This window comes from Cervus elaphus, chromosome 27 (genome assembly GCF_910594005.1).
Source record: "Cervus elaphus chromosome 27, mCerEla1.1, whole genome shotgun sequence".
NCBI lineage: Eukaryota > Metazoa > Chordata > Mammalia > Artiodactyla > Cervidae > Cervus > Cervus elaphus.
In genome coordinates this window covers 32,318,896-32,342,624 of record NC_057841.1, presented here as the reverse complement: position 1 = coordinate 32,342,624, position 23,729 = coordinate 32,318,896, and the positions used below count along the sequence as shown (strand labels likewise).

Below are 23,729 nucleotides of genomic sequence, written 5' to 3'. Positions count from 1 at the left end.
GGGTAAAAGAAAACTTAGTAACATGAAATGTTACTCATTGGAAAAGACCTTGATGCTGGGAAAGAATGAAGGCAGGGGGAGAAGGGGACAACAGAGGATGAGATGGTTGGATGGCCTCACCAACTCGACGGACATGAGTTTGAGCAAACTCCAGGAGATGGTGAAGGACAAGGAAGCCTGGCGTGCTACAGAGTCGGATACGACTGCGTGACTGAACTGAACATGAAATGCAAAAATTTTATTTTTACATTATTCAAGGAATTTTTATCTTGAAATTTTAATACAACTTTTAAAGGTTACACTCGATTTGCAGTTATTATAAAATATTATTTACATTCCCCATGTTGCACGTGCCGTGCGTGCCAAATCGCTTCAGTCATGTCAGACTCTTTGCGACCCAGGGACTGTAGCCCACGAGGCTCCTCTGTCCATGAGATTCTCCAGGCGAGAATACTGAGTGGGTTGCTATGCCCTCCTCCAGGGGATCTTCCTGACACAGGGATTGAACCCGTGTCTCCTGTGTCTCCTACCTTGCAGGAGGATTCTTTACTGGCTGAGCCACCTGGGAAGCCAGCCGCATATAAGTGATATAATAAGTAGTTGTCTTTTTCTAACTTATTTCACTCGGTGTAATCCCCTCCAAGTCCATCCATTTTGCTACAAGTGGCAAAACTTCATTCTAGGTATGGCTGAGTAGTATTCCATTTTATATATATGTCACATCACTTCTTCTTTATCCATTCATCTGTTGATGGACACTTAGGTTGCATCCATATCTTGGCAACTTTTAGATTTATACCCAGGAGTGGAACTGCTGAATCATATGGTAGTTCTATTTCAGGATTTTCGTTCTAGAGAATGTCAGATGTTCTGAGTTATTCCCCAGCATCTCCTTGTTCCAAAGTTTTCCTCTTCCTTCCACAAGCCCCTGGACCCTCAGGAATACCTGTTCCTTCCCAGGTCTCACCGATGCTGCCTTCCATTCCCTAACAAACTTCTACTCATCCTATACATCTCAGCTCCAGAGTCACTGAGGGCAGAACAAATTACTGCTGAACTCTTATCACCATAGTTCTAAAGCCATGCCTGACATTCACAGTGCAAGACTTCAGAGAGAATTTTCTTAGCTATCTTGTATACCCTGCATGTTTCCTGGCCGGCAGCCTTAATATATAATTTTGGAATAAATTCTTAAAGGAATAAAGCAATGATATTCACCAATACTGAATGCCCACTATGCTCCAGAATGACAAAACCTCATGGTACTTAAAAGGTGAATAATTGGCCATTTCTAGTTCTTGTGGTGCTTATCATAGCTTTATGAAGTACTAACAATTCTGTAGATTTTCAAACAAATGAAAATAAAGGTACATCTCAAAATAAACAACTGAAAATGTCTTAAGAAGAGAAAAAAATGAAAAAATTTCAGTATCTTAATTAGCTCTATCTTACATGTAATGACTTAAAAGTTGAAAAAAAATGAATGCTTTCTTAAAGGCAACATCAATTAGCTTATGTCTCATTGGAAACAAAACAAAGGTTAAACCACGTACTTATAAATGTAGAACTAGACCTATTCAAGCCAAAATAAAATTACAATAAAAATATTCTCCACACAAGATGGTTTTCTTTGAAATTCTTAATCATTCCTTTTGAAGAAAAATTCTATGGGACGAACATAAAAGGATGAAAGAAAAAAAAACAATTTTTCACTTCTGTAAACATGTGTGGTTATGTTCTGACCACAATTACACTGGATACATTTTGGAATTCAATTAATAGTCACACATTACAAACTAAAATCATATATATTTTTTGTATTTTCCAAGGACCTAAGTTCATTTTTTGAACTCCCACCAACATGCGAATTAATTAAATTCTTTTGTTTTCATTAGCATAGATTCACTGAGATGCGCACCAGACCACAAATAACATGCAAGCTTATTACCCTAAGTAACCGTAAAACCTTGATAACAGTCATAAAATACTTCACTGAATATATTATTTTCCCACATAATTCACATATACCATCCTTCATCTTTCAAACATTGCAAAATGAAAAGTTGTATCTCACGCTAAATGATAAGTCAAAATATTTGTCTTTGAAGTAGAAATATCCCAGAAGATAACTTAATTACCCCATCTTACATGCTATGTGATTTAAAAATGAAAAATGGGAATCTTTTCTATAGAACAATGCCATCTACTGCTTGTCTTTTATTAAGACAACAAAATGAAAAGTCAAATTGTTTGCGGGAGCCCTGCTGAGAAATCAAAATCAAAGACTTTTAGCATCTTCTTGTATAAAAAGTCCCTTTTATATCACAAAAGGTATTCATGATACTTAAAAATAAACAATGTGGATGAGAAACATTAAACACTTTTCTGCTCTTTCTTGTTGACTTATACACTCTGGTATTCCTCGCCCATTCACACCTGGACTGTTGCATCTGCCTGTTTGGGTGGTCTTTCTCCTGCCCCAGGTCTCTGCGTGTCCACTTCTAGACTAAACATCTGCAGTGATTTCCTCCTCCCTGCCTGCAATATTACATGTCAACTCTTTGATCTAGTATACAATGCTCTCTTAATTCTTAGTCACTTGGTCTTTTTGGTTTTATCTATTGGGTTGGTCGAAAAGTTGAACAGGTTTTTCCATAGCATCTTAAGGGAAAACCCAAATGAACTTTTTCACTAACGCAATACATCATCTCCTACAATTTATTCTGCTCAGTCAGACAGATTTCTCAGTCAGTTTCCACATCGCTGTGGCCCACATTCTATACATGGGTGCTCAGTTACTTCAGCTGTGTCTGATCTTTGTGACCCATGGACTATAGCCCACCAGGCTCCTTCTGTCCATGGGATTCTCCAGGCAAGAATACTGGAGTGGGTTGCCACGTCCTCCTCCAGGGGATCATCCCAACCCAGGGACAGAAACTGCATCTCTTGCATTTCCTGCATCGCAGGCGGGTTCTTTACCCACTGAACCACCTGGGAAGCCCCTACACCTGTATGTATCACCTTTTCTGGGCCTGGACCACTCCCCTCCCTCTTCTCCTAGCCACAGCTTCAGAGTCAGGGGAAGAGTCCTCTGGGAAGTCCTTAGGAGAATGGCATCCTGTGCCCTCATTTGGGAAGGCTCTGAACTTTAAAAAAAAATTTTGTTCCTATGTTTCCTGTCCATAGAAATACATATTAGTACTTTATTTATTATAATAATAATTATAATAAGTAATGTGTACTTAGTAATGGTTTCATGTGACTAGATCTTGTCTCTGTAAGTGGACCATAAACTCATTGTGGCTTCCTGACAGTGATTCTTAGTTTTTTTGTTTCTTTGACACTTAACAGTGATAGGACAGAATAAATATTCATTAAATATCTACAGACCAATTGTATAGATTAATATCTAAAATTTCTTTTAAAAACTAGAAAAGCAGGAAACTTAGATATACGCTCAGCCTACCACAGCAATAGTCAACAGCAACAACAAAACCCAGGGACTTCCAATAATCTGACTTTGTTTAGATGGTTGGGTTATGAAAGAAAATGAATTGATACTGGTTGAATGCTAGGTACTGAACAAGATACTTAAGGTTAGGTTATCTACTTTAACCTTAAGAATAACTACCCAAAGTGAGAATTGTTTTCTCTGTTCTACAGATGGGGCAGAAAATTCAGAAATCCATCTATACTCCATGCTCCTTGACTCCTTGTGTTTGCTTGCCCTAGAAAAACACAAAAGGATCTAACTCAACTCATACATCTTAAACTTTATTTTAATAAACAATAAAAGTAAATAAATGACAAAGAGGCTTGATAGATGCTTGGGAAGAGAATAGTGCCACATTTAAATCTTTGAAAGTATCTAAGTAACTAGCATATTAAAAAGGAGTTCTTCAATTGGAGTACAGCCTAAAGGTCCTACAGAGGGGAGGAACTGAGCCCCTCAGGGACTGGTGAGTGTGTGTGACAGATGAAAAAAATTCACACTCACTGTTACTGTCACAGACTTTGGCTAATCTGGTAGTCAGCTACCTATTTGGATTCAGGTGTCAAAAAGATACAAGCAAGCAAAGATGTAGGCCTTTGAAAAAATGTGCCTTTTCCTACCAAGGGTCACTGCAGATCCTATGAATGAGAAGCGTGTGACCCCAGAGAGTCTGGCTCTGAGAAAACACTTTGGAGGAAAGTGCATAAAGGTTGTCACTTAAAATCTTTTAGCTTTTCTAGCACCCTTACCCCCATTGGTTTAATAGTTCTGTCATCAAACTGTTCTGAGATTTTTAAACAAATGCTAATTTTCATTGCTCTGATATTAAAATAAGCAACATTTTGAGCATTGCTCAGGTTTAAAGGACTGTGATGTATTATGTGTTGTATTAACTGTGTTGTACTGAGATTAATTCCTTTTGTACATTCCACGAGTGGAATCAATACCTTAACTGAAAATAAGTCCATCGCCAACTGAAAAAGTTTTCCTTAGTGAGATATTGGTCCTGACTTCATCCTGTGGTTGATTTAATGCACAAACAGCACCTCGTTCACATGCTTAATCAGTAACTACCAGGTTTTACTGCTTTCAAAGTCACGCAAAGTAAAAAGCTTACTAATTTCAATGGTATCATGGACTACATTGTTTTCCCTTAAATTCACAGGCTGAAATTCTAAATCCTAAAACCCCAGAATATAAGTATTGGGGTGGCCAAATATTCGTTTGGGTTGTAACATCTTACAGAAAAACCCAAAAAAAATTTTGGCCAACCCAGTGTATTTGGGGTCACAAAGAATCGGACATGACTGAGCGACTGAACTTAATGTATTTGGAGATATGGTTTTTAAAGAGGTAACTAAGGTAAATGAGCTCATATGAGTAAGGCCTCATTCAGCATTACTGGCATCTTATAAGAAGAGGAAATTTGGACACAGTTGCACATATACACAGAGGAAAGGTCATTGTATGGACACAGGGAAAGACGGCCATCTGCAAGACAAGGAGAAAGATCTCGAGAAAATCCAAACCTGTTGGCACCTTGATCTCAGACTTCCAGTCTCCAGAACTGTGAGATAAATTTCTGTCATTTAAACCACCCACTCTATAGTCTAACAAGTGGGTAATACATGAATTCCATTTATTAACAATTGGTCAATGTTTATTGAATGTTGTCTTGTTCACTTTTGACTTAGCTGCACCATGAATAAGATATTCAAATTTGACAAGAGTCACTTCTGCCCTAGCACCAAATGCTGAGACTTACTTACAAGAAAATTTTTACAGAAACATAGACATTAACAGAAAAATAAAAAGTGGAAAACCATTATGTTATAGAACCTTAGTCACAGCACTAATATATATTTATAACTTGTATATTATGTTTATTTACTATTCATAGACTTTCAAAAGGTTTTCAGGACTACGACAGAATATGTTTACCAAAAAGTTTGTTAGAAATAAAAGGAGAACAGACAGAAGCCACGTGAAAGGGAGAAAGAGATATCCAAGGGACAAGGTAAAATGATTAAGATTAGATTTAACATTTAACTTTGAAGATGAGGAAAGCAAACATCACAGTCATATGACTTGTGAAGAGAAATACATACTTCACTGAAGCAAAGCTGCTTCTGTTATTAACACATTTTCCTAATGGATGTTAGGCAGAGAATTCTCAGTAACTTAATAATATTTTCTACTTTCATTTTCCAAACTAGGAAGCAGTTTGATCATTTTTTAATATATAGGTTTTAAATAAAAGGTGATATGTTTATTTTAAAATAAAATACATCCTTAGCAGTGAAACCATTCTCTATGTTACTGTTATGCCAGATACATGACACTATGCATTTGTCAAAAGCCATAGCCTAAGCAACAACTAAGGGTGAATCCTAGAGTAAATTAAGGACTTTACGGTAATGTATCATTATTGGTTGCAGCAAATGTGCTACATTAATGCAAGATGTTAGTAACAGGGAAAACTTTCAAGGTGGGGTGGATATGAACTCTGTATTTCTCACTCAATTTTTCTGTAAACTTAGAACTTTTCTAAAAAATGGTATATTAATAATTTAAAAAATATTTCCCTAAGGGGATGGTCTAACCAGCTATATTATCAGATATTTGAAAGTAGATAGTTGTCACTATCCTCAGTCTCTGCCAAGCATGAGTGCCAGTGAATTACTCCAACATGATGTTAGCAGGAGCCAGATAATATAACTTAATCAATAACTTTACATAAACATCCTATGTATGGACATACTGAATTGGTGTTTCATGAAAGTCATAATGTTTTATTACATGTAATAAACTTGAAATTCTGTTATTTTTAAAAAAGGAACTCAATTTGACATATTTTTTTCTGACAATCTTCTTTACATTAGAATATTAACTTTTCTTGAGTGCTCAAATAACTTAAAGTAGAAACTCCAGAATTTCAAAACATAGGATAAAAGAAAATAAGCTGCTTTTAGACAACTGAAAAAACAAGCTTGATCCACTGAATAATTCAAATTTAAAACAGCTCTACACAGAATTAAATGTTTGTGTCTAAAAACATCATTGTATTAAGTAAGAAATGTATTATTAGAGCCACTGCATAGTTTCCATATGTAATATGTAGTTAATGTGTTCTAGACGACATAGAACTTTGTTAACATGATTAATACAAAATTAAACACCAGTGAAATCATTATTTTAAAGTAGTTTTGACTCTTAAAACTATACCTCAAATTAATGTTAACCATAAAAACATAATATCCTTATAAAATATTAATAGGAAACCACAGATCTTATATAGTAAACATATTAGCAGTTTAATAGCACACATTAACCATAGGAATGAAAATGTGAAAATATACACATATGGTTTATAATTTTTGCCTAAGTAAAGCATCACCATATTTAGAAACAATTATGAGAGAATACTGTAAAAGAATTTTGTTCCGCCTAAATACCCCTTTGACTTTTATTGTATTTTTTTTCCCACATTAATTGCTATTTCTGAAGGCATACTGGGAAAACAGAAACAGTTTCACAGTGTTAACAGATGTTCTCCTTCCATGTGCATAGGGCAATATTTATTAAGGAACTAGATCTTTATTAATGAAGAAGTTATAGGGAGAAAGGTAGGGAAGAATTATCTTAACACTAAGGATTTCATGGTTTTTGTCTTATAGATTCCAATGAAGAATGGTTATCAACTGCAGGTTTGCTCATAAATCTGCTTAGATATTCTTTGCTTACTCTAGATCCTTTCTGAGTTTCAATTTCAGCAACAATTATTCCTAGAGCCACTTGGAGTCCACCAATCCTTTTCACACATGCACAGTGGGATACACTAGAGATAGTCTGGAAATGTCCACGTGGACTTTGGTAGAAAAAGTCAGTACACTTTCTCTTTCTTTTTTAAGATTTTTTTTTAATGTGGATCATTTTAAAAGCCTTTATTGAAATTTGTTACAATATTACTTCAGTTTTATGCTTTGGCTTTTTGGCTGCAAGGCATGTGGGATCCTAGCACCCCAACCACTGAGCAAACCCATACTCTGCATTGGAAGGTGAAGTCTTTACTGCTGGACCGCCTGGAAAGTCCCACATTTTCTCCATAGCATCTAATTATAATAAGAAAAATGAAATACAGAGTTGGGAAACATACTATAAAATACACATAGAACTTCTATACAAAACTGAAAAAAAATCTTTAATAAGAAGTTTCAGCTTATTTGCATGAAATGCCTTTTCATAACATTTTAAGACTGAGAAATCAAATGCTTGATAATTTCCATTAAGGAAAACTATTCACAGAAGTTAGTGGTAGCAAATGGGTAGCATAGAGTACATTCGTTTTTCTCCAATGGATAGAAAACTATTTTTGTCATGAACCATGAGGAATACATTGATTAAATTTCCTGGTCCTTCTTTAATTGACAAACACAATGTTGAAATTCCTTGTGGACATGCAAAAGTTTTTCATATTTTTTATCATAAGTATTTAAAAATAATGATAAAATTCGACTTCATGCTTAGATAAGTATTGCTCTAACAGTCAATAATTTTCCTTACGATTTAAAATGTAACACCAACTAAATATCACAAATGTATCATTTTTATCCTTTTTCCAAAGCTGAACTTTGTTTCAAATCCATAAGCTCTGTGAGTATGTGTAATATTTACACAGCCTTTGTGATTTTCAATTAAGTTCATTCAGGTGCTCCAAAATGTCAGTTAAATAGGCTATTTTTTTCAAGCGAATTACTCTCCTTCAACAAATCTGAAGTGAGCAATTCAAACACACTCACAATCCATTTTTCTATTAGTCAATAAATTCTTGCAAAAAAAAAAAAAATAATAAGTGTCCTCTGGACAGCTTGTGCACTTTGGTATAGATCAGCAAATACGGTTTTCTAATCCTTTATCTTTGCATAAAGCTGTTGTCATTTATTTTCATAATATCAATTTATGTGGAGTTAAGATTTATGAGCAAACTTTTATATACAAGAGCTTCTAGGTGAGTAAAACTAACACCGATCATGGGGCTCTCAGATTAAACTCCTGATGTTTATGTCTTCATGTCATTTACAGCCCTTGCACCTTAGGGCCAGAGCATCAGCCTTATGTAACATCTGCCTAAAATTTTCCTTTGCAGTGTTCCTTTATCTCCTCAAATGTTTGATTTATAAAAGTTTGTTTTGCTTTTTTTTCCCCAAAATAAATAATGTTCTTCAAGGATTCTAATGACTGCTATGAACCAACATATTTCAGTGTTAGCATTAGTCGGTCAGTTATGTCCAACTCTTTGCTACCCCATGAACTATAGCCCACCAGGTCCCTCTGTCCATGGAATTCTCCAGGCAAGAATACTGGAGTGGATAGCCATTCCCTTCTCCAGAGGATCTTCCCAACCTAGGGATGGGGTCTCCTGCATTGCAGGTAGATAGACTATTTACCATCTGAACCACCAGGGAGGCCCAAAGTTCATTAATAAATATGAACCAACATACTTATAAATTCCTTCAAGTCACCAGCATGCAATGATGATTTCTGATCCAATAATCTTTTTGATGAGTGCTGTCACTATGAAGTGTGACATGCCATCACTACCTCTCCTGAGTGTATTATTCAAAAATGGCTCCTTTTCTATTTCTTCCACTTCCCTGGTTTCCGATATAGCATTGATGATGCATAGACAGACTGGTAACATAAATTCTCCCTTTGTGTGAGGCATTCTGGCTTAAAGCATTATGTGTAAAATCTTATAAATGGCTTTTAGAGCTTGATGCTAGCGTGCTACACTCAATCTCATAAAGGAATTTCCTTACTTTCTGCTTAAGAGAATCCAAAATTTCTATTGCTTAAATTAGGTGTTTTGGGGTATGGTGCCCTCAAAGTGAGTCCTGCTTGTAGCTTCACTTGATCATTTTTGCATGAAATTAAACCTTTAGATCAAATGTGAAAATAATTATAAGGACCCATGGATTCCAATTTGAGGGAAAACATTTGAGGGGGTTCTGATGACTGAAGTCTTTTCATTTTTCACTAGGCTGGGACAGTAAGCATAATTGAAAATGAAATCTAAACACAACAGAAACTACAGGCAGGTATAGCTTCAGAAAATCTATCTGTAAATAATACATAAAAATAAACTTTAAGTAATATTATGTAATAATATGACATATGTTACAATATAATAATATTGTCTAATTAACATAATACAAATGAGTATTATAAACTTTACAACTAGAAAATATATATTTCAGGTCTTCTACATTTCTGAAACATTTAAAAATAAAGCATATGAAAAGCTAGGAAAATTAAATATACCATTGTCTATGTGATGATACTGAATATTAATTTTCATTCAATTTAATAATTAATAGGCTTTAAAATGCTCAAAATATAATCACTATTTATAGTTCTGAATAATCAAAAAGTATTTTGAAAACAATCAATTTTTGCAACTTATAGTCCCCTTTAGTAATTTAGTAAATTTTATGTCCAGAAATACCAATTTATTTCTAAGGAATCTGTTTTTAAAAACCTATGCAAATTTAACATAACAGACACACTTCAATTTTTTAAAAAGCACTCAAAAATAACTATTGATTTTGATTGAGAAAGATTTTCTGTTAATTTAAAAATCCAATAGAAATAAACAACAACAAAAAAAGCAAAAGAAGGAGGGAAAAATAAGGTGGGAAGAGGAAAGAACTGAGAAAACTAAAAAAATTAATTCTCTGGTATACAATAAAACATAAGAAGATAAACTTTATACATATCTTTTCTTTTAGAATTAATATATTTTAAGATTTTTGATGTGGACCATCTTTCAAGTCTTTATTGAATTTGTTACACTAGTGTTTCTGCTTTCTGCTTTGATTATTTTTGGCCAGGAGCCATGTAGGATTTAAGCTGCCTGGCCAGGGATCGAACTTGCACCCCTTGCACTGGAGGGTGGTCTTAACCACTGTACCACAAGGGAAGTCCTTTCTTTTAGAATTAAACAGAAAAAAGTACGAGCAAAAAATGCAACGAAATTAAATAGAAAGAATAATAAAAGTAACATCTGCATAAAACTTTCACTTAGGATAAAGACACTGATGTAAAAACAGTGATCAGATAACAGGGGATTCAGTGAGAAAAGAGATTCTGCTGTTCACTCCAGTTGCACGTGAGTACTTGATCAATCGGGGGAGATGCTATGCGGAGACTTGGGTTGATACAAGTCTTACCAAAGTGGAAAAATAATAAAAAATTTCAGTAACTTTTAACAAAAAAAAAAGAAAGAAAAAAAAAAATAAAAGAGCATTCAAATGTAATTTTCACTGTCATGAGTTAGTTTCTTGAACTATTCTCAGATGGTTCAGTGGTAAAGAATCTGCCTGCCTGTGTAAGAGATTCAGGAGACTTGGGTTTGATCCCTGGGTCAGGAAGATTTCCTAGAGTAGGAAATGGCAACCCATTCCAGCAGTCTTGCCTGGGAAATCCCATGGGCAGAGAGCCTGGTGGGCTACGGTCCATGGGGCTACAAAGAGTCGCTCAGTAACTGACTGAGCAACAGACAGCACACAAACACATCATAAAAATGCCTTCACATTTTTAATACCATAAAAAAGTTCAACCACGAGTATCTACAGCACATGTGTATCTCATTCTTGACAACTGGTTGGGAAATCGTGACCTATTCTGCCATACTGCTCCAATATAAAAGTTTAGGTTGGCATTGTGAATGATAACCAATATTTCCAGTTTTTCTCCTCTTTCTAAACATTCAAAAAGATAACACTTATTCCCTTCACCCTTGGCATGACCACATGGCTTACTCTGGTCAGTAAAACATGTAGATTAAAGTGACACGCATGACTTCCCAGCAGCAGTATTTAAAAGCTGATACCCTCTATACCCACGCAAAAGTATAATTCAAAAGATACATGCACTGCTATGCTTCAGTTTAGGTCAGTTCCTCAACTGTGTCCAACTCTTTGAGACCCCATGAACCACAGCACGCCAGGCCTCCCTGTCCATCACCAACTCCCGGAGTTTACCCAAACTCATGCCCATTGAGTCGGTGATGCCATCCAACCAGCTCATCCTCTGTCGTCCCCTTCTCCTCCCACCTTCAATCTTTCCCAGCATCAGGGTCTTTTCAAATGAGTCAGCTCTTTGCATCAGGTGGCCAAAGTATTGGAGTTTCAGCTTCAGCATCAGTCCTTCCAATGAACACCCAGAACTGATCTTCTTTAGGATGGACTGGCTGGATCTCCTTGCAGTCCAAGGGACTCTCAAGAGTCCTCCAACACCACAGTTCAAAAGCATCAATTCTTCGGCGCTCAGCTTTCTTTAGAGTCCAGCTCGCACATCCATACCTGACCACTGGAAAAACCATAGCCTTGACTAGACGGACCTTTGTTGACCAAGCAATGTCTCTGCTTTTTAATATGCTGTCTAGGTTGGTCATAAGTTTCCTTCCAAGGAGTAAGTGATGGCAGCACAATCCACAATAGCCAAGACATGGAAGCAACATAGATGCCCATCAGCAGATGAGTGGAAAAAGATGTGGTACAGATAGACAAAGGAATATTACTCAGCCATAAAAAAGAATGAAACAATTTCATCTGCAGCAACATGAATGCAACTAGAGATTATCATACTAAGTGAATTAAGTCAGAAAGAGAAAGACAAATACCATATGATATCACTTATATGTACAACATAAAATATGACACAAATGAACCTATCTTCAAAGTAGAAATAGACTCTCAGACATAGAGAACAGACTTGTGGATGTCAAGGGTTAAGGAGATTGGAGAGGGATGAGCTAGAAGTTTGAGGCTGGTAGTTGAATTCTATTACATATAGAATGGATGGACAACAAAGTCCTACTGTATAACACAGGCACTATATTCAATATCCTGGCATAAACTATAATGCAAAAGAATATAAAGAAGAATACATAAATATGTATAACTTGGTCACTCTGCTTTACAGCAGAAATTTAAAAAAAAAAAAGCCGATGCTCTCTTTCCCTCCAGTGGTGATTATGAAAGAATATGTTAAATGCAGGTGATAACAGGATTGAACCCCTGGGGATAAGTGAGCCCATCTGCAGAGAGTTGCCCTGGAGTCTCCTGCTACCACAGTGGACTTCTTCGCAGGAAGAAGAAATTGACATTTTGTTGTGTTAGGCACAGAAGACTGGGGATAATTGTTACTGCAGCCCATTCTAACCTGTCCTGCATGATAATGAATCAACTGGAGTGAACTCAAAGCCTCTCAATGTAGTTGAACTAAGATGAAATGTCTATGAAATGAAATAAATAAAAAGCTATTTTAGGTCAAATTAACATGATTAAAATATTTCTTATTTCGGATTTCCCCAGCAAAAGAAAGAGGTTTTATTATAATGTTCTCCAAAGTATTATAAAATCTAGAGAAGCTGTTATTTTGTTTCCTTTCCAGGGCAAGTCATGTAATATTTAACTAACATCTGTATACAAGTTGTCACAAATAAAAAATAGAATAAAGAACTATGATACTCTTCTTGGATATGAAATTGAAAAAAAATCAAAACAAGCAGTAGGGATGATATGACATTCAAAATATGAAATTTAGATTTTCAGTTGTCCTATAATGCCCATGCATACAATTTCATATATTAAACTTTTGGAAAAGCAGTAAGATTATTACATTCTCCCTTATATGCATTCTAATAACTCAAAAATTTTAAGCTGTTTTTCACTTCATTGATATTCTTCCTCCAGGCATCTCTGTGCCATGAAATTCAATGAAAACTCTTTCTTTTGACAGAATCCAGCTAAAAATATATAAAATGATCAATGTTCAGGCAGAATTACTCTCCCTCTCTCTCTCTTTTTTCCCCCCAGAATGTGCCCATTAACAAATTACATTGAAATATCACTACCTCTAATTAAATTACTCTGACAGAACACAGGTTGTGTAGAAGCTTCCTTTCCCAAATGTATGATTTTTAGTCTCCGAAATTTGATGCAATTTAGTTAGCTTCATATTTCAGGCTACTCATGTCAACAAAGAAGGAATTGCAATTCCTAAGTTTAACGACTGGTTTTTGTTATTTTTAAAAGAAAACAGTTCTCCTAATAAACTTTACTGAAAAAAAAGAAGTTCTTGCCACCTGGAGTTTTCAAGTGCACCACTACAAAGGAAAAAACAAAACTAAATTAATCTTGTTGTCTACATGAGTTTCAACATTGTGGCCTCAAAATGGGCCATAGAGGTCAGAAAAAAAAAATGTCCCCAGAAAGCCCAACTTACTAAGACACGGGCACACCAAGTAACAAAATGAAATCTGAAGAAAAGAAAGAGGCACACAGAACATAATGTTCATTAGGCAACTTAGCTCTACTGTTATGACATGATATTACATTAATGGAAATTAAAGTCCATGGAACTATTAAACTACTAAATCCTAAAGTATTTGCTGATAGTAAAATTACAAAACAAACAGGGTAATATTTTTATCCTAAACACTTAAAACAAATTAAAAAAAATATTTATTCCTTTACACACTTTTAGGAGGAAAAGATGCCTGTCATATGTGAACAAATGCCAATGTATTTAAAATAGTTCTTGGAAATCTGCCATAATATGTAACTCACAACTTAAAAGCCAAATTCCTAATTATTAATGCTAAATTCCCCCAAAAGATATACTGGGTCACCAGCTCCTGGAAATAACTCTGTACAGAGCAAAGATGGACTTTCTACAGAAAGCAAACTATAAAAATCTTAACAAAAGCAACACCAAAACCCACAACATCACATCCTTATTCAAGGCTGTCTGTGTTTTTTTGAACATGAACAAACTGACGTGTATGTATTGTCTTTAATATACAGTGGATTCCATAAAAATGTCATCAGTCTTACCATGTCTTTCACAGAGCCAATGAAGTTGTTCAAAGTAATTAAATAAAATCCCTCAGCTGCCAATGGAAGTTAAGTAGTAAAAGCAATTAACAAATTCTAACATAAATTCAGTCAATGGGTTATTAGTTGGTAAACATCACCATATAACCTGGGGAAAAACACGGCCTCCATTTTTTTATTGTCTCAGTAGACCAGTTTTCAACTTTCTGAAGAATTATTATATAAACTTAAAAAGCGGCTCTAGTAGCATGAAAGCATCCTTCAACAACCTAAACAGATAGTTCTAGTTCAACTTACTCTGATCTACCACAGATAGTCACAAGAAAAACAAGGGCAAGTAATCTATAACATATAATTTTAAAAGTGGGCTATGATTTCAATGAATCATTATAACAATAGTAAAGGGCTATTTCAAGATTATTTGTTTTTACACAAATGCATAAATATCTGAAAATCCTCTTTTAAATGTCAATTACTCATTTTATTTATAAATTATATTTTATGCTAACATTTTTTTATAATGCCTAGAATTGCAGTCATTTCAAACTGCTGTCATTGGTTTAAAAGAACCAAAGGAAAAAATCTTCTTCAGAAGTATTTCTCTTCCCTCTATCATAGTCTAAAATGAACATCTACCTTTGTGAACACAACATCACACATACCTGATGTGAACACAACATCAGCAATCCGAAGAGCTGGGGAATAATTTGCTACTTCACCTGGCAATGGTAAGCCTTAGCCTCATTAATGGGTTGACATTTCCTCTTGGAGGAATGATTACACTTCTATTTCACCATTCTCATTAATTACATCAAAGTGCATGGGCTGAATGGTCACACACTGTAATACTATGGCCATCTCATGGATGTGCCACACTGATTTATTTGAAACCATTTTAGGTGCAAGAGTCTTCTGCCTGGGGGCATTATCCTTAACCCCACTTTTCTAAATGACACTAAGACATTTAGTCCAGCTCTTATGTATCCTTATGAAGGGTCGGGATACCTTTAAAGTTTACAGAGATAAAGATTTTGCATATTTTATTTACCTCATAAATACACAGGCAGGTATTAAAGGATTTTCATTACATTAACCAAGATGATATCCAGGCAAGATCCAGTGTACACACTATTTATTCCCAACTTAACGAATTCCCAGTCTGCATTTGTTAGCCACAATAAACTGAGTTAGGTTAAAACCATATCCTTATCTTGTCCTGATAAGTATATACAATAAGCAGGCTAGTCGGAATAATCTTTTAGGCTTTTTGCCTAAAAGCCCCCGAAGTACTCAGGTTTTAGGTTAATACATTAATAGCCCTATTTTAAAAACAGTAACTTAGACATCTGACTTCCAGAGTCATTAAAATGAATTAAAACAACGGATGTAAGTAACTGAAACAAAGACAAAAAAACATACACCTAAACAAGAATGATGAAAAATCTATTAAATGTGAATCTTTCATCTAAAAAAAAAATCCAATGTTTTAAAAAAGAGAGATATAAAAAGTCAAGAACAAAGAGAAGCCCAAGGTATGAAGGAGACAGACAGTATGGCATGGCACAGCCAAGTTATGTTTTCGGGGGACCACCTTGCTCCAAAGAGGCTGCAAGGATAATAAAGTTATAAAGCGTTTTAAAAAAGAGAGAAACAGGACTCCTCTGGTGGTCCAGTGATTAAGAATCCATCTGCCAATGGCAGGGAACATGGGTTCAATCCCTGGTCCGGGAAGATTCCACAGGCCGAGGAGCATCTAAGTCTGCACAACCACAACTACTGAAGCTCGTATGCCCAGAACCAGTGCTTTGCAACAAGGGAAGCCGCTGCAACTGGAGAAAGCCCACACACAGCAAGAAGCACCCAGCACAGCCAAAATAAATGGTTTTTTTTTAAAAAAGGAGAGAGAGAGAGACAAAACCTAGCCAGACTCAAAAACAAGATAAACATCTCTGTGGTCCAGAAATTACCTTAATGTAATCTGCCATCTGGACAGGAAGCTGTCAGGGACAATCCGAACTTCAAGTTCTGTTCAAAGTCAGAGGAAGTAGACACAGCCTCCAGGTTGCCACTTGACACCATGGACTAAGCCGAGACTGGACTCAGGGTGAGTTTGTGCAAGAGCAAAGTGAGAGATGAAAACAAAAATTCCACAATCTCAATTCATCAACAACAACAAAAATCAAACACAAAGGACAGCCAACAAAATCTGCAATCAGAACTTAACACACTCCAAATGAATTTAACTACATGGAACAGTCCCCTGGTTCATTCTATTCCACTGGCCACTCCGTCTCCAATTCTGTAAGATGCACTGAGGTTCTGACCAGGATCTTCACTTCTCTCTATTCTCACCTTAAGGTGATTTCAACCATCCCCAAGGTTTTAAAAAGCACCTACACAAAGATGAATGTTGAAAAAGTATATATAAACTTTGCTCCCTGGAGATCTAAACTCCTGTATCCAATTGCCTATGTGACACCTCCATTTGGACATCCAATGGGCAGCTCAAACTGAGCAGATGCCAAAGCCAACTCTTGATGTACTCCTTCCCTCACAGCTCCAACCAAGGACAAACACCATGGTGAACAGTTTCACCCTCCACCCAAATGCTCTGACTACAAGTCTAGGAGTTGAGCTTGACCCTTGTCTTAGTCCAAAAGGAAACTATCTGAAAGTTCTGTCAGCTCTGCTTTCAAAACAAATCTCCAACATGACCATTTCTCATCACACCCACGGCAAACACCTTATCACCAGCCATTATCTGGGTTGAATTACAGCTGGAGCCTCTAACTCATCCGTCACTTCCACTCTTTGTGACACCCAGAGAGGCCTTTCAAAAACATAAATTTGACCACGCTCAAAGACTTCCTATTACACATAGAACGAAACTCTTAACAAAAGCCCTTGGCTCTGCAACCTCGTCCTCCTGGAGCTCCTTGGGTGTCCACAGTCACGTAGGTTGTCCAGTGACTCCTCCAGCCATCTACGCGGAATGATGCCTCAGACCCTTTTCTGTTTATTTGAAATATTACACAGTGCAACAGAGAGAGGAGGAAACAGAAAGACAGGAAGCAAGAAAACTTGGACAACCAGGCAGGCAGGAGATTGAGTCAACTGTCCAGGTAAAAGACCATTAGGTTAAATTTAGTCTTTTAAGCCTTTATGGTTAAAGTTACCTTTCCTTAATTTTTCCAATTTGCTTCCTTCCTTTTTTTTTTTTTTTTGTTTTTTACTGATATGTCACTGATATCAATGGATGGTTAGAATTGACTTTTTCCAATCAAACCAGATAATGAAAAAAAGCAATGTGAGGCTATCTTTTTATTTATTAGCTAGGTTCACGAGGGACAAGTGATAGGAGTCATAGAACACATAGGGAAGCGTACAGCATGTCATGCATCTTAATAAGAGCTGAGCAAACAGAGAGATAGCTTGCAGCCTTGTCACTGGTCTAAGGAGTAAAAGCTGCGGCCAGGGCCAGGATGCCACAGACCCCCAGAGGGTGTGCTCTACGGCACTATGCGGCCTCTCACACAACAGTGGTGTGAGCAGCTGCAGGAGACATGGGCAAATTCCAACCAGCTCCTCAACATTAAAGAATAGTGCTGGGCTAGTATTCACTCATGCATGAAGTCTCCTCAAATTTGGGGACCACTAAGAATGAGCATAAAGAAACTTGGTTTCAGCACCTAACAACCAACTATAACCTGCTTCAATGAGAAGGTGGATAGGATGACTTTTTAAAAAAATATTGTTAATTGATACATAGTTGATTTACGATGTTGCTTTAATTTTTGATTACAGCGAAGTGACTCAGTTATACATACATTCTTTTTTATATTCTTTGCGTGACTTTTAATATGAAGAAACAAAAGACAAAGGTGGGGATTGTACCCTCTTCCTTCGGTCCAGCACTACTAGTTAATGGTATCACATGAATTTGTTTTGTGTGTATGTGTGAATCCGTGTATCTGCTTGGTCCTGTATTCTGAATAAGTAGTAACTACAGAGTAGGTAGTTGACTTACTTAACCGAGTAACTCAGTATGTACAGAGTAAGCAGTCAACTAATATTCTGACTACTACTGTTTCCAAGTCCAGAGTTCAGAATGTTTGTGATATATCATCTTACTTAACTATCATCACCTGCTGTTGTTGTTTAGTGGCTAAATCATGTCCGACTCTTTGCAACCTCATGGACTGTAGCCTGCCAGGCTCGTCTGTCCATGGGATTTCCCAGGCAAGAAAACTGGAGTGGGTTGCCATTTCCTTCTCCAGGGGATCTTCTTGACCCAGGGATTGAACCCATATCTCCTGCACTGGCAGTCAGATTCTTTACCACTGAGCCACCTAGGAAGCCCCAACGATCACATGTGTGCTTAGCTGCTCAGTCACATCCAATTCTTTGTGACCCCATGGACTGTAGGTAGCCCGCCAGGTTCCCCTGTCCATGGGGTTCTCCAGGCAAGAATACTGGAGTGGGCTGCCATTCCCATCTCCAGGGGATCTCCCCGACCCAGGGATCGAACCTGGTCTCCCGCACTGCAGGTAGATTCTTCACCGTCTGAGCCACCAGGGAAGCCACAATGAGCCAAATACTTTCATGTACTTACTTTCTCATGTTTCTTCTGTAGTTCCCTATGGTTACATGTGGCAATACAGAAGGCCACATAGTGTAAGTTCCATGGTCACACTGACAGTGAGGCCATTGCTGCCCGAAATTCTTGGGGGGCATCCTAAGAAGCACCCATTGTGTCTTGAGATGAAGAGAGATTTCCACTTTTCCCCCAACGGCCCATACTCCACAAAAATTAACCAAATGATTCCTTGTCTGCCATTTAAGGTGAATACAGAGATGAAGGTAACAAGATCCCTAATCTCCAGGAGTTCAAAATTGGGAGGAAAGACTTGCAATAACCAACAGTCAAGCAAAACAATATATGACAAGATGGGCTAAACCAAAGCTCTGAATAATTACATCTGAAGGAGGGGACCACTGAAGATGCAGTGAAATGGCAGCCATCTTTTTAATTTTTAATTTTATTAAATCTTCACCCTAGAATAGACTTTTTTCTTTTTATAAAATAATTTTTGATTTAATTTAATTTAATTTGGTTATTTATTGTTTTTTTTGGCTGTACCGCACAGCATGTGGGATCCTAGTTCCCCAACTGGGGACTGAACACCCATGTCCCCTGCACTAGAAGCTCAACGTCCTAACCACTGGACCTCCAGGGAAGTCTCGCAGCAGCCAGCTGTGGATCTGAGCAGTGAAGGATGAACAGGACACTGATAGATCATGTGGGGACAGGCGAGGGGTGGTGCTTCAGGATGAATGGGGCACGGGAGCTTGGCATTGATGGTGCCTTCACAGAGGTAGCAGTGTTTACGCAAAGAGCCACATCTGGATCAGCTCAACAGTTCCTCACTCAGCACCTTCGTTAAGGATGAATATTTGTGAAGGAGCTTTTCTTAGGGCAAATTTGTTTGGCAAGGTGTTTCTAGGACATATTATCTTTATAAGGGAGGGAGTTTCGTGGACTAAAGTCTCTTACTGAGAGACATGGTCTCCAGGTAGACTGAAACCCATCCAGCTCAACAGAGAAATGTCAACAGAGGCACAGACGAAAGATCTGATCATTGACATGCATGAAATTGGTTTGAAGAATTGAGGGACAGTATGTGTGTACAGTATGTGTGTACACCGTGCTGGTGTGCAGTAGGATTTGGGTGTTAAAATTTAAATGCCATTCTAGTTTTAAAAATGACTTGGCATTTCCCCTTTGCTGGAGCCCCTGGGGTGAGACCTTTTAATATAAAGAAGACCATGAGTGGCATTTTTTAAACATGGGGATTATTTTTAAAAATACACAATATATTAATAATATGCACGCTGTGATTATAAAGAAATAAGATTGATTCTGCAAGTCACACTGAAAAATCAGAGTCATTACATAACAAGCACGCCTTGAATAAATTATAGTCCAACCAACAGGGGCACTAAATATGCACTTTAATTTGGAGTACAGTACAGAAGTAACTTCAGTTTCTAATGAGATGAATTATTAATAAAGCTAAAAGATACTAAAAAAAAATCACTGCTTTTATAAAAGCCAGCTCTAATCTCCTATATTTTATAAGTAATCTCCAAGAAAACACTACCATTTTATACTCAATTGAACCATATCCTCAAATAGTCTGACATAGTGTACTGTTCTCTGAGAAAGAAGTAACTGCATTGATGATGGTATTTTTTTCTTATCATTTTCTTCTTGTTTGCCAAGAAAAAGAGAGAGAGAGAGAGAAAACGGGGGACCACAAGTAAGTAAAGTCAGTTCTGGTTGTGGTTCCACTGATACCCCGTAATCCTCCAAACAGCATTGGATTTGTGCCGCTTCTCATGCAGTTAACAGTCAATAATAAATGGTGGCTGCCACAAAAAAATATGCATCCTTAAAGTCTAAAATTCAATATTATGACAAATTCCTGAGTGGATATTACCACTGAACGTGATACTCGAGTGCTTTTCTTTTTAGCTGTTTTGTTTTCAATGTTGTTGAGTAAGTTTTAAAAGACAATAGCTTCTCTGAGACAAAAAGCAAAGGATAACTCCTATAGGAGTTATTCTGATTCTGAGCTCCCTATGCAGGTAGGCCAGGTTCAATCCCTGGTCAGGGAACTAGATCCCACATGCTGCAATGAAGATCTTTGATCCTGTGTGCTGCAACTGAGACCTATTGCAGCCAAATAAATTAATAAATAATTAAAAAAACCCAAGTTTGACATTCCATGTAACAATGGATGAAAGAGGAGCAATAGCGAGAGCGATCAAAATCACAACAACGATTCAACAGTCACTTTTCCTCTCGAGAGGTTCACAAATTACATGGGCATTTTTAACAAATCATCATTCATAACCTAGCTGCTTTCCTTTGGCTAGAATTTGTATGTCATCGAGAAAAGTAAAAGCAGCTCAAGTTATTCTGTTTGAAACAGCTCTTCCTCCCATAGACCAGTCACCTTCTTTGCATGAAACAGATTTCAGTCATTTCTGCACGCAGGTGTCACAATGAGTATAAATCTTTGAAGATCAAACAATACAAGCAGCATTTCAAGTTCCAAATTCTATGCCTTATCCTTTTTAAAAATAATGAATGTCAACAAGAAAAGGTAAAACTTCTTTAGAAGACACTTCCTTAGAATGGTTCTCTAGAATTATTTAGTAAGGAAATTGTTATCACTCTGGAAAATAAAAATATGCATTTGAGACAACTAAAGATGCAATCCATGTTTCTCCTAAATTTTCAATTTTGATGGCCTAAAGAAAAACTGATGATCTACCAAGTTCCTTGGGAGATCACATGGCCCGACTATTTAGGGATTAGGTTATGGCAGAAAAGTTGCTACTTAACTTCTTTGTGACCTCTTTTCTTTGAAAAGTTTCTAATAAACTCAATATTCGTTATAAAGGAGGCAATCTCTATTTAGTTCTTATCATAATGGCTATACAAAAACATTCTGTTGGAAGTTTTGGTTTCTGATGAGTAGCATTCTTCTTTTCAGGTTCAAAGTCAATTTCTTTAAATAGCCTGTTTTATATGCACACACCACCTTTTGATAATTCTTTGATGGATTACAGTTTAGCCTTTTAAACAAGCAACTTTGTTGAATATCTTATTGTTCTTCTAGGCAGTTTCAAGTCTCTTGATGTTTGGCAAATTTTTACAAAATTAATGAGGCTAACCTTCATTTCTCAGACTTGCAGAGTTACTTTAGGTTAAGAGAAGCATCTTATTTAAAGATGACTCATAGTCAAGGACTTTTAAAATTTGACTTTAACTTTAGGAAAATCTACTAAACTCAAAGTAGATCTTAAATAAGAGAGACTTATGCAACACATTCTTAAACACATTTAGGCAATTAAAGGTTAATCCCATTGAAAATAAATTAGGTTTATAAAATATAGATACCTGAACTAAAATGTAAAAGGACGTTAATGATGTTTTTCAATTTATAAAGTTCCTTTTCAAGGCAGCATGATATTCTGTTTTCTTCCTCCCTTCCATGCCTGAAAGGTGTCTGTCTTCCTACAAGGAAGAAGCTGAAATCTAAACATAAACAATGGCAAGCATTCTACCATCAAGAAAGTCATAGTTTCATCTGAAAATTTCTCTAGCAAATTATGTGAATTACGATGAAGATCTACCTAGTGGGGATACGGGTAATTAGACCAAGAAATTTAAAAATTGAAGTTGACATTTAAGAACAGGATGAGATGTAATATCACAAAAAAGGCTATTATTTGCCACAAAACACCTGTCTTGTAAACTTTCCACTTCCTTGCAATTTGTAGGAAAATGTCTACAATATACAGAAAGGGACCAACAGAGCCTGTTGCAAAGTAATAGCAGCTGGGCTTGAAGATGTGCAATTCTCTGTACTTACCACTCTAAGGAAGGCAAAGGAGAAATATGGCTTTTAAGCATTCCTTCCTTAAACCATCATCCCTACCCCCAGAGAATACATCTGCACAGTTATTTGGTGATTATGTTTTAGTTTGATTTTAGAATAACAGAAATTCACAGCATCACTGACTTCTTTTTTTAAAATATAAAATCCGCTTTGTACATAAGCGGTCTCATTTTATGCTACTTTGTTTTCTGGTTTAACTAAATCACTGCTAGTGGGAATGAATCAGGCAATTTTGGTTACCTGAAAGGAAAACATAGGATTCTGCTCGGCTCTTTCATTTCTCCATGAAGATACACACGTAGCTCTTTAATCAAAACATGCCATTGAATTTCCACTTCCCATAATTCCTTCTGCTTGGTGAACAAAGTCCTAATAGGTATGTCAGAATAAAAACAGGGATAAAGTTCTTTGGAGCGGACGGAAATGCCTCTGCAACTTTTTATAACTGGAATACTGACCGTCAGCAAAACACAGACTGGGTGGCTCAACAGAGTCCACATTACATCTGATTCACTGATCCCTTTCAAATTCTTGCCCCCAACCTCTGTGCAACACAAAACCTTCCTGAGCTCTGCCAGTCCTTTTGTCTGTTTGCAAAACAAAATACAACGGAAGAAGAAATTCTTCAGTAGCGGGGGCATAGCATTTCTGTTTGGACAAATCTCTTCCTTTCAGTTCTCTTAAGATGCCTGTAATACCTAGTTTAGGGAGCTAGTCCCTCTCCATCACCTGTTACTTAGCAAGTCGTTCAGTTAAAAATATCTGTAGCTCTCCTAGCTTTCTCCAAAGAAGCAACTTGGACGAAAAGTCAATAATGAAGGTGCTTTGTGTCCCCAGCAGCACTCAAAGTACTTCTAAGACCAT

General features: G+C 36.7%; 1 protein-coding gene across 2 annotated transcripts in view; it reads right to left on the bottom strand.

The window, feature by feature from the left end:
• The window catches only part of CDH2 (cadherin 2), a 247,245-nt gene that overhangs the window by 66,675 nt on the left and 156,841 nt on the right, over positions 1-23,729 (bottom strand). The gene's annotated exons all lie outside the window — the stretch shown is intronic.